General features: G+C 38.6%; 1 protein-coding gene across 7 annotated transcripts in view; it reads right to left on the reverse strand.

Annotated features, from left to right (window-relative positions):
- The window catches only part of CAB39L (calcium binding protein 39 like), a 61,159-nt gene that overhangs the window by 48,442 nt on the left and 982 nt on the right, over positions 1-11,735 (reverse strand). For 3 of the 7 annotated variants that reach the window (XM_086881336.1, XM_086881330.1, XM_086881332.1), the window contains exon 2: positions 11,312-11,438. The exons of 3 other annotated variants lie outside the window; for them this stretch is intronic. The gene's annotated coding sequence lies outside the window, so the exon portion shown is untranslated. Of the gene's footprint in view, positions 1-11,311; positions 11,525-11,735 lie in introns of all 7 variants that reach the window. One more of the 7 variants, XM_086881334.1, reaches the window with a different exon arrangement.

Genomic DNA, 11,735 nt, shown 5'->3' on the forward strand with positions numbered 1-11,735 from the left:
GTGACTGACTGAACAGCCATGCAAGTATTTTTAAAATATTAAAGCTTTCACCTCTCCAAATTGTTTCTATCCCAGCTCTGTACTGTCAATCACCCTAGTGGCCATGTTTGTTTGTTTCTTCAAGGTCCATCCACAGAATTAAAAATGGGAAGAGGAGAGATCATTTCAAGTGGTGCAACAAAAAGAGCTTTGCTGATGACCTAAAACCATTCATCACATGTGTGCCAGTCTTGCAGTTTCTATCGCAGCACACTAAAAAAATGCTTTTCTTTGTGGAATTGAAAAGTTATTTTAAGTGTATAAAAGCATTTATCTGCAATCTCCCATTTCTGAAACAGTCAAACAATATAAAAAGTGTTTAGTCTCTTGAAAATACTGAATTTAGTTACTGGTCTCCATATAGCTGCACCAAGCACTTTTCTTAATGTTAGAAATGTTAGCACAGGGTTAACCACAGTAAGACATCCCCTTCCTCCAAGCACACTAATGCAAAAACCCTATAGATGTCCCCTACAACTTCTTTGATGGTCACAGACAACGGAGCACCCCTAAGCAGAACTTTACATTTCCTAAGAGTGCTTGAAGCCAAAAGCTGTATTAGTGTATATTCACCTCAGCAATGGTGATATGCAGTGAAAATGTTGGGCAGATCAACTGCCCTTGGATGCCTATAATTTCTTAATATACAACGTGTGGCTGTTTCTGACAAGCTGGAAGGCAGTTTGCAATTTAAGACTTTTCTTCTACTGATCACTGCTACAGAAGGCTAAAGCATTTTTCATCAGATGCTTTCAGGATGACTTGCAGACAAACAAAATTAAGTTAAACACAAAATTAAAAACACAAGTTAAATGCTCCAGTGAGGAGCTCACTGTAACACCCAATTTAGTATGAGGAAACTGAGGTGGCACCAAGCAAACACCCAAAGGTGTGCACTCTAAAATGTACTGTTAAAGAATATCAGGAGACAGGAATCATCATTCTGGATAAGACAAAGCTCTGTTAAATCCCATCTCTAAGAGGGGCTGACACCAAGAGCAAAGTAGAAAAAGAAACATACCAGAGGAAGGACTACTCTACTCTTCTGCTGCTTCTGGCAATTAACACCTCTGAGGTTTCCTGAAGCATGATCCAAAATCACCGTCATGAATAGTTACACACCTTTCACTTTAAAGATCCCAAAGGAGCACTATTCCCCTTCTAGGGGGACTTTTAAATCACTTCTGCAATACTCAGATACAACAGATTGCTCAAGATTGCTTCTGACTGTCAAGACTGAGCAGCCAGTTCAGCTCAGAGACTGCTATTTCCTCTAGATGAGGGGCCAAACAAGACAGGCTCCAGCCATCAATTTATTGCATTCCAGTTAGTTCCTTCTTCAGGGCAGCAGAGACAGGATTTACTTGAACCATTGTATTTTTCAGGTGGTCACCCCTACACAAGGGAACAAGTACTGTCAGAAAGTCCCATCTAGAGACATGGTGTTGTACTCATGAAGAAGATGAGTTCAGACCTAAGAAGAGTCAGTTCCTATTTATGTCACACTATGTGATCTTGGAAAAGCCACTTAGTCTCTCCACTGGAAAATTTATGCATTCAAAACCATAAGGCGCTTTGACACTACGGTGATGGAACACAAACAAACACAGCAGGCAGTGCCCAGCTTACTTGTGTCCTTTTCCTGCAGACTGGGATAACAGTCCTGCAGTTTGTGTGATGCAGGTCTCCAGAGACCATGCCCACAGACACAACAAACTTCTGAGTCTTTTCTCATGCGGGTTAAGAATCCTACTAAAGCAGAACAGTCAAAACAAAACCAGAACATTAGGCTAAAAGTCTAAACTGCTGCTTTCAGATGAAGAATTAGTTTTTTCTCAGTGTCAAATAATGAAACCCAAGCATTACTATATTCTTGGAAAATGGCTGTTGTACTTAATCAAGTGCTTCTCTAAACTGACTTGCCTAAAATCACACAGTAAAACACTGCTCCCTGGACAAAGAGAACCCACAACTTCTCACATTTTACTCTTTATCAGTTTTGTCCTGTGACATTAGTTTAACATACTGGAAAAGGACAGGGAACCTTGAGAACTCACCAAGCTCAAGTTGCACAAGGAGAAATTGTCTTCACAAGCACCAATGACCAAAGTCATTCCTCCTGACAAACAATTAATATATTCATCATTTGTCAGATTGCAAACATATTTGCCTTCATGTGACAGATACACGGCCATTTGGTGAAACACAGGGTGCTTGCACTTTTCTGTCCCACATTAAGTATTTTACCACAACTTTAATGCTACTTTCCTGTTAGGTGGTGAACAGTCCATGTTGTCACAAAGCCCCTATCTCAGATTTTAGTAATGTATTTTTTTGGTCCCAGGAAAACCTCCAGTGCCTTCCTAAAGACCTCTGTAGTCCATTCCTGGCCAAAAGTTGACTCTGTTGAGCAAATTAACCTGTAGGGTATTCTTTTAAGTCCAGTACTGTTACTCCCCAGTGGGGAAAACCTATCCACGCACATTCCCACACTACTAAAAAGCCATTTGCTGTTCTCCCCATCAGTGTTGACCAACAACTGACATTACAAATGAATTATTATGTCAGACACATACAACTACAAAGTGTCCAATTAAGGGCTGAGTTCCTTTTGTTTTAATTAATAAACCAGGGTCATGCCTTGAAGTCCTTAAATGGAAGCAGGCATGCTGCAGACTGGCATTTTTTAACCAAATCTGTCCTGAACAAGGACCAGCATGAGCAGTGTGTTTGTCTTTAGGACAACTTCTGTTTTGGAGGGAGAGCAGCTCCGGCACCTGGGTGTGCTTTGATTCAACTCCATTTCTGTGTAGCCTCAGCAGTGGAGATCCCTGACAGGCTCTGGATACCTGGAAGAAAACCACTCACCACGTGACATAAATGGCAAGCTCTAGATATATAGGCTGTAACAGGTCAAATATACTCACAGAAATCTTCTTGGCAAACATCATTCTTTGAGACATCTCTTAATGAAATCTGACAGCTTCAATATCACACAGCACACAGATCTATACTCTTTATAGACAAACTTTTGTCACACCCTCTGAAAATAGTTTAAGAAATCAGTTTTCTCATGCTAAGGGTCACTCACATACCTGTTCCCTTCCCACAGAAGCAGCAGATAATTTTCTTCTCCATTTTTGCAGTGTGCATTCCTAAAATAACTTTATCTACCATCAAAATCTACCCCTCTGAAGGGTAAAAGACTGCTACTGTCCACTTATAAAAGTCATGTTTAACACTGAAAATAAGTAAGGTGTACGCCTCTCAAATGAAAAAAAGAGTCTCAAGCTGTATTAGCCCAGACATGAGAAGTTATCTACTATCTTTGCAAAAAAATTAATATTTTTAGCTAGATACTGAGCCTGATCACCTGCAGAACATATTTTCTAATGTATATGCATGCAGGACCTTGAATTTATAAGAGCTGTAGGCCCAATAGCAGAATTCAGAGGGAAGTCTCAAAACTGTTTCTTTCAGAACTGCAGTGCTTATAAGGACACAAAATTATGTCTGGCATTGTTGCAAATTTTGGAGTTTCCATCAAAGTACCACTGAAAAGAAATGGCTTGTTTCCTGAGAGCAGGCAGAATCCCATGAGAAGGTCACCTAGCAAAAGTCTTATCAGTTCAACCTTCCATGACCAGAGCAAGACATCTAGCTCTCCTGCTAGCTGTCATCATGGGATGAAATTACCTTCACAAGCGTAAGAACTTCCATCGACACATTTCAGCACACAAAGGCCTGTATCCAGAGAGCTGCACAGCAGCCAAAGATGTGAATGTAAGCTATTTAATACCTTATCATTTAACCCAAGAACCACATTACCTATTTTTATGTTTTTCCATTAAAAAAAAAACTAAAAGCAGATGACATGGAAGTTCATAAGTAAAAAATAGTATGACTCTGTGACAGTTTACACAGACTGGCTTTTCTTTCAAAACTAAAGACAATATAAGATCTATATGATTCCTACACTTACAAAATAGGACCTTTTTTGGATTTAAAATAAGTTTGAAATAGATGTTTTTGTTCTTCTCAAAACAATAAAAGAAGGTTGTCACTACCAGCAAAGGAGTTTTAAAAATTCAAATATTTACTCTGGTTTCCAGAAGCTTAACAGCTTCTTGAACAAGAGCAGCATTTTAAAAGGTTTTGTATCTTGACACTAATTTTTAGTGCTGGAGAATCTGTGAAGTCCATTAATTACAGAGTGCAACTGTTAATTGGTTACCACTTTAAGTGTTTGGGTTTTTTTCCTTTTCTGCAAATTTATATTCTGTTTTACTTTCTGCTCCCTGCCACTAAGATTCCTGTGTTTGCAAATGTGTGTTCTTTGAAGGTTTTCTATTTTATTCATGCATAGGTATGTGATCAAATCACTTCAACAAACTCAAAATCTAGTTCTTCATCACCACCTACGTTAAGTGTACAGATACAGTTTTCTGATACAACTTCAGTTAAAAAATATCTTGAAAATAACTCATCAGATCCGATTGTATTACAGAAGTGAGGTCGTTAATACTGCAAAAGAAATCTCCCACTCTGCATTCTGTGTATTCAACTCCTCTCAGCTCTTGGTTACCGCTTATCTACAGGGAAGTGTCTTGTCCACTGCCTGTTGCCCATGAGTTTTGATACCTTGAAGTATTTTCAGATACTATTCCTCATCTTTTCAGGCATATCCAGCCTCTTCCCATGGCTATTAACTTCACAAAGCTTTGAGTCCATCTCTCAAAAGAGTCAGCCAACATGCTCTTTGATTCAATCAAATACATGAGGCTATGCCATCATTTGTCATCTTTCTACTCTGCGTGGCCTAGATAAAACTGTCAGAAAGGATTGTGCATTTTCTTTCAACTGTGTGTTCATTTGGGGATTTATTTTTTTTTGTTGCAAACAAACATCCAATGACTGAGCATCAAAAAAATTATATAACAATTAAAATATTCTTATTGACAGTAATATTTTCAAGATTGATTTTCTTAGACAGAATACATCAAACCCATAATCTAACTGAAACACTAGACATTTTATAATATATTTTCTATTAATCATGTTTAATATTTTGCTTCATGACAATCCTTAAAATTTTGGAGTTTTACATTAGACAGCAAAAAGAAATAAATTCTTAGTCTCCATGAATTTTTGAAAGTATTCTCTCGGTCTTTATTTACTGCTGTAATATGATGGATATATTCACAGCTATGTGATCATTTGTAATACTCATCTTCGTTCTCACTACAGAAATATGGAACAGTTCTGTATGTTCAGCATCATTGTTGACAACTTTAGCACAGCCATCAGACAGATGTCACTGTTCTTTTTGCTCCTGGTATTCTTAACCTTCTTATTAGCCTTAAATCATAAAGAAAACCCAGTGAATTTTCTGTAATCATCTTTATAAAACTTACTTGTACTTATTCCTATATATTGGCTGCTGCCCTGGAACCATTTCTAAGTCAAGACGTGACTCCTCCATTTGCTGAAACCCTCTTTTTGTATTTATTCCAGACAGCCCTGTGTTCCCACATCCTCAGCCGCTCCCCAGCTTTGGGAGACACTCTTGCAGGCAGGGCTAGAAGTGTACCAGTGATGTAGCAGCACATCACACTGCACAGAGGAGATTTGCTGAATCCCTCAAGTTTTTGCAGCAGTCTTCTCCCATGGCCTGATGACCTGTGCTGAAACCTTAGGAACCCTGGTGAGGAAACAGTTTACAGTGTGGAGGGAGTTCAGCAAGGGAAGAAAAACAATGGATAACATCTCTGTGCATTTTTAACTAGCACTTAACTGCTGCCCAAGAAACCAGAATAGCATAAAGATATCTCAGCAAATCCTCTGCTAGCATCTTCCCTTCCCTGACAAAAGGGTGGAACACTGAAGAATTGTAGTGGAGTGTACCTCCTCACATTAATGCTGCTTTTTTGAAGGGTCAGTTTTCCAAAAACACAACCTGAAGACCATCAAGCCAGCTTGACCTCAGGGTAAGCTCATTCAAACTGCCTTCAACCTAAAGCACTTGATCTTTTACTTCCATATTTCGCCAAAAGCTGTGTGTGATGCTTGCAAACAGAGCAGTACAGATGTTGCAAGCAGCTACAGACCTAAACATGGATTGTAATGTAAAAGACAAGACCTATTAATGGTCTGCAGGTAAGAAGTAGGACCAAAGGTCAAAACAATTTCTAGGTAATAAGCTTTTATTTAGAAGGTTCAGCCTTATTTCGCTCACTTATTTAAACTAATTCATAAAAAAATAAAAAAATAAAAAAATACCCCCTCTCCCCAACGCCCACAGATTTTTCCAAGGAATTATATGATATACACAATATTTACCCTAACAGAGGACTATAAACAGCATGCAGTCCTGCACCCACTCTCTAAGGTTCAATTTGGTGCTTACTTCCAACAACAAATAAATCATATATTGCAGACAGCTTCTCTTGTAGCCAAAAGCAACAGGTAGTGAGTGACCACCATGAACTGGTAGCCCAGAATAAGTTTCGCTTGTTTGAAAAAGTGAAAGAGAGCTGTCTGACTGCCAGTGAACTGCAGAAAGTGAGAGTACACAATTAAAAGGTACACTTGAAGAGGGAAAGCTGATACAGCCATGTCTCCCTGCTGACATATGAAAATAGGCAAAACAAAGAGCTGAGTGCTCAGGACACTACAGCTACTGGAAATGAACCCTTCCCACATAACATTATCCATCTTCAGCAGTCTCCAGTGCCATGACTTAAAAAGCTGCACATCATTTCTTTCCCACACTTAAGAGCAAACAAACTATTTTTGCTGCAATAAATTTGATGTATAAATTTGTACAAGTGCCTCTGTGCTACATTGACACAGGATCTCTAAGAAAGACCAGCCAAAGAGCCGATGGCTGCCACAAAACTGTCCCCACATTTCAAAATCCAGTTATGTAACAGTACTTTCTTCCATCTTAATTATTGTCTCTTGCAGCAGAAAAAAACAAGATACAAACTTTACTGTGATATCAGAAGGGGTGTTTTTAACTCATGATGTAAAATAATTTTAAAATATTGTTTCACAATTTATAAAGTTGCTCTAAGGACACATTGCTGTCAAAATGAGAATTCTAATCCTTACTGCCATCACCTCCCTTGCATCAGTTCTAGGAATGACATGACTGCAGAGGGAGGCAGATCAGCCTGCTGAATGAAAATTTAACAGCCAGGAAAAAACCAACAAAACAAACAAACCCTGGTACCTCCCCTAAAAGTCCAGTTTTTTGAGAAGTGAGAAGTGTGGAAGACTTACTAAATGTAAATTGTATAAAATTTTTAGAACTACCTCTATCAATATGAACAATATTAAAAGAACAGAAGGAAAAAAAATCCATCCAATCATAAATATTTCCTTGGAGGAGGAGGTGGGATGCAATTTAAAAATATTTCTACAATATGCAGCAACAAAAACAGTTAAAAAAAAATCTTTCCCCTTTTTGCTAATTTCTACATCCAGGTTGCAACCACACATCTTGATCTGTTAATGCAAGGGTTGTAACACCTTGCTGAGAATTTGTTAACAAAATAATTTCATTCTTAAAAATGATCATTCACTTTAAGTGAAAGCAAACTATGCTACCAAAAATTTCTCAAGTAACTGGTTCATCACAAACTTGACAGAAACAAATTCCACACACTTCACTATGACAAACAGCAGTTTGGTGGGTTTTTTTTTTTTTAATGCATATTATGTGTCTAGAAGCATTTAATCTTAATAAAGCTTTTTTTTTTTTTTTTTTTTTTTTTTTTTTTTTTGCCAGCCTGAATGTAATCTAAATTGTGATTACTTTGTAACAAATAGGATATGTATGCACTTCTGTGAGAGGAATGCCAAATTCATACACTGGAGTCACTTGAGTAACATTTCTTAAGAAAAACAGCTTTTTTTTTTTTTTCTTAAGAAGAAAGGGTTATAAAGATTTGGGCCCACAGTTCACTTAGTGAAAGAATGTCAAACATACTTTCAACATAGCTTCTTTGGTTCCAGTTACTCAAGAATTTTACAGAGAAAAACGGTAATAAAGTTAAAAGCCAGCACTCACAATAGAAACCCACTTGTCTCCACTGTCTGTAAAAAGGCAGGAGGGAATTTTGATCCAGCACAACTGAGAACACAGAGAGCTCCAGGCCCTGCTGTGTGATAAGACCATCCAAAATAACCAAGATACAGTAAGTATTCTGCCCATACCACTACTTTGCTCATACTATAGAAGTAGTGGGCTCAAGCACTTTAAACTGAGATAAATGACACCAACAATAAAATTAGAAAGCAATCCATTGTTTTCCAGACACTCATTTTGCACCTAGACCACCTCCAGTTCCCTGAGAAAAGCACAAATACCAAGTGGCTGCACAGGAAATTAGATGAGAAAAGTTATTCAGGTAAATATAGATGAGCCAAGTAAGTTTTTGTGGGTTTTTTTTGTTGTTGGTGGTGGTTTTTTGTTTGTTTGTTTTTGTTTGGGTTTTTTGTTTGGTTGGTTTTTTGGGCATTTTTCTTTGTTTTATTTGTTTATTTGTTTGAGTGTTTTGTTTTGGTTTTTGTTTGTTTGAGGGGGTTGTTTGGATTTTTGGAGATTTTTTTGGGCCCCACCAGTCCCCTGAGTAATGACACAAAGGAACAGGCCAATCCAAGAAGCACAAGGACATCTGGACTGTTTCTTTCTTTGACCGTGCCAATTTGAAATGTTCAGGGAACTGTGGCTTCCCTGACCCTTCAGACGCTTATAAACAAACCCAAATGAAATAAATATTAATAGGACAATACTCCCCCACATTCTTGCTCCTCCTGTTCTTCACACCTTACTGCTGGTTCTACACCTCTACAAAGTTAAGCCAAACCAAGTTCTGATGCAGCACATTGAACTGGATCAAGGACAAAAACCAACTAAAAAATTAGAATTTTCTTCAACTAAATTAATTTCCCCACAGGAAACTGTGACTAAGGACTGTTTAGTCCAGAATATTCTCATGAAGAGCTCTATCATTGAGCCACGACAACACATATCTGCCCTATTTTCTAAGGTTTTTGTCAAATTCCCTTTAGTACATTTGAAACCTTACAGGTTTCGGTTTTATTCGGAAGTGGTTATTTCACCACACATAATAATGACTTCAGGTTGTTGCCCTATGCCTCCTCGTTATGGTTTTTATTAGTTCAAGTCCAATTCTACACCAGGCACTGCCTCTCTGGCCTTTGCAAAGCAGCTACCAAGATCAGCACCAGCCCATCAAGCTTCTATCAGCTGGCACCACAAGGGCAGCTGCTTCCACACTTGGACTTAAAAGGCAAATCAGAATGAAGTTGTGCCCCCCCATAGATCATCTCTTCAGAGTAGGAACACCACTAATTCATTAATTCTTGCAGCTTGCTTAATGTCTGCTACATGTTCATTTAATGAAAATAGTTTGTGCGCATATTTTACCCTGCAGGCAAACCCACAAAGAGCAATCAGAAAGTTCAGAATGCTTTACAACCACAAGCCTTTCTTCAGAAAGTACCACTGAAAATTTATTTCAGATAAATATATTGCTGTGTTCACATGGAAAAATTAAGGTAAAAAGGGTTTTAGGAACCCATTTATTTTGGATTCCTTTCATCATATACATCTACTGCCTGGTTTCCAGAGATCTCAGGCCCTTTCAAGTGCACTTGTAATCATAGGCTTTCAGATCTTGTTAATTCATTCACATCACCCAAAATTAGAGGGCAGAGTTTTAGGTCTTGATCAGTTGTGGTGGGGCTGTGGCACAGCAAAGGCAACACATACTGCTCGGCTTGGTCTGACATTATCTAGTCCAAACCAGTCCTTGCTTTCTGTGCTCACGCAGCTGCCTGGAATCTTTGCTGGCAATGAACACCGAGACTGTAAGACAAATATGGCTGAAACTGAAAACACCTCTACTACGTAAACAGTCAGGAAAGAAGAAATCCATTGCATTACCAGTTTCCAAACACAGACCTTGAAGAAAATGCCAGCCAGTGGATGGTTAAGTTTCAGCATATTGGGCCAGATTCCAAAACCCTCAAGCCAGTTAGTAATTAACAGACATCTAGGTCCTCCACATGAAAGAGGTCTATTGTTAAAACAGTGACACAAATTTTTCCTTTCCTTTTCCTAGCCAGTCTCTGCCTGTGTTTTAAGATTCCCTTAGGACTAAACAGCCTATGATTTTAGAACCACTTCTCAAACAGACAATTTGTTAGATTTTTAGTTGCCAAGAATGCAAACATGCTTACACCAGAGGTAGAACAAAATTAATTTACAAGCTTCTCAGAAACCCATAATCTCCCCTTTCTTTCATTTAATACCTGGAAAAAAATAATATCCAAAAAACCTTCTACCATATCTACATCAGCAAATGAATTACAAAACAGTAACAAAACATACTGGGGGCCTGTTAATAGTCTGAGATGAGTCCAATTAGTGAGCAACATACCTAGGGGAATATTAGCCTGTGTCTTCATAGATAATGATGTGTAATAGCAAAATTTCTAAGATAAACCAAAGGATGCCTCACCAAAACCATTGTCTGTTCTCAGTCCTGTTACCTTACTGAAGACAGACATGTGAATAACAAGTGACTACACGTAAACCACACCAACTAGTCAATGTAATAAAAGATTATGTTGAAGTTGCATTTTGAAAGAATGAGGAGCAGACACTCATCTGTAAGGAAGCAAGTTAAATCATCAAGGACAACAGGGAAGATGCGACAGTGCAGGAGCTGGCAGAAGTATTCAACAGATATGACAATTTTTAAGAAGAGTCAATAAAACAAAGAGTCAAGCTCATCAGAAAAGAACAAAAAGTTCTATCAGATTTTAAAATATTTTCTGAATGCCCGTGGCTTTTCAAAGTCTATGGCTTTGACTGCCTTGCTGTTTGCTGGAGTTTGACTGGTGGTTTGACTCTACCATACCCTAATCTATCTGGTCATATGAGGAAAAACCCAAATCCCCACTGCATTCAAGATGAAAAAAAACATCCTTGGAGAAAAGGACTAGATGAATCCCTTTGGGACCAGGTTCACCTCCTCCCACTCCAAGGAGTTCCTTGCACCCAACCTGTCTATGCAATTGTTCATTTTAACTCACTACATAAGACCAGAATTATGTAATGAAAGCTTAATTCAGCAACTCAGTCAACAGCACCATTCACCAGGACAGTCAGTCCTTCCACTGCCACCCCAACAAAGGTGCCAGCAAATATGCAGGCACATGGGAGTGCTGCTCTCACCTCTGGGTACAGGTAGCCAGTCCAGGTCCAGACTGCAGAGCTCCAGGAAGCTCACACTGCTGCTGGAGGAGAGCTGCAGGCAGGCTGCAGGCATGTCAGATCAGCATCGCTTGTGAGCTTCTGCCACCTAACAAGTTTGGGAAGAACTGAGCTTACTGGTTCACTGGCAGACTTTGCTGCTATGTTGCAGAAAGCCTATCTTGCAGCTTCAGGCTAAAAGCAAAATGAAGGAAACTCAGGCATGTTTCAAAAGTTACTCATTAATTTTGTCCTAAGTCATTCATTTTGTTTTAAGAAATATGTATTTCTCATTCTTTTTGCTTCAAATAGTAAGCAACATCTATTAGTACTTTCTAATATAGTCATAAATTCAAAATTTTCTGAGGCAGGCAGTTATGTTCTTTCAGATTCTTCTAGCACTGGG

Source organism: Cyanistes caeruleus, chromosome 3 (genome assembly GCF_971803275.1).
Source record: "Cyanistes caeruleus chromosome 3, bCyaCae1.hap1.1, whole genome shotgun sequence".
NCBI classification, from domain to species: domain Eukaryota; kingdom Metazoa; phylum Chordata; class Aves; order Passeriformes; family Paridae; genus Cyanistes; species Cyanistes caeruleus.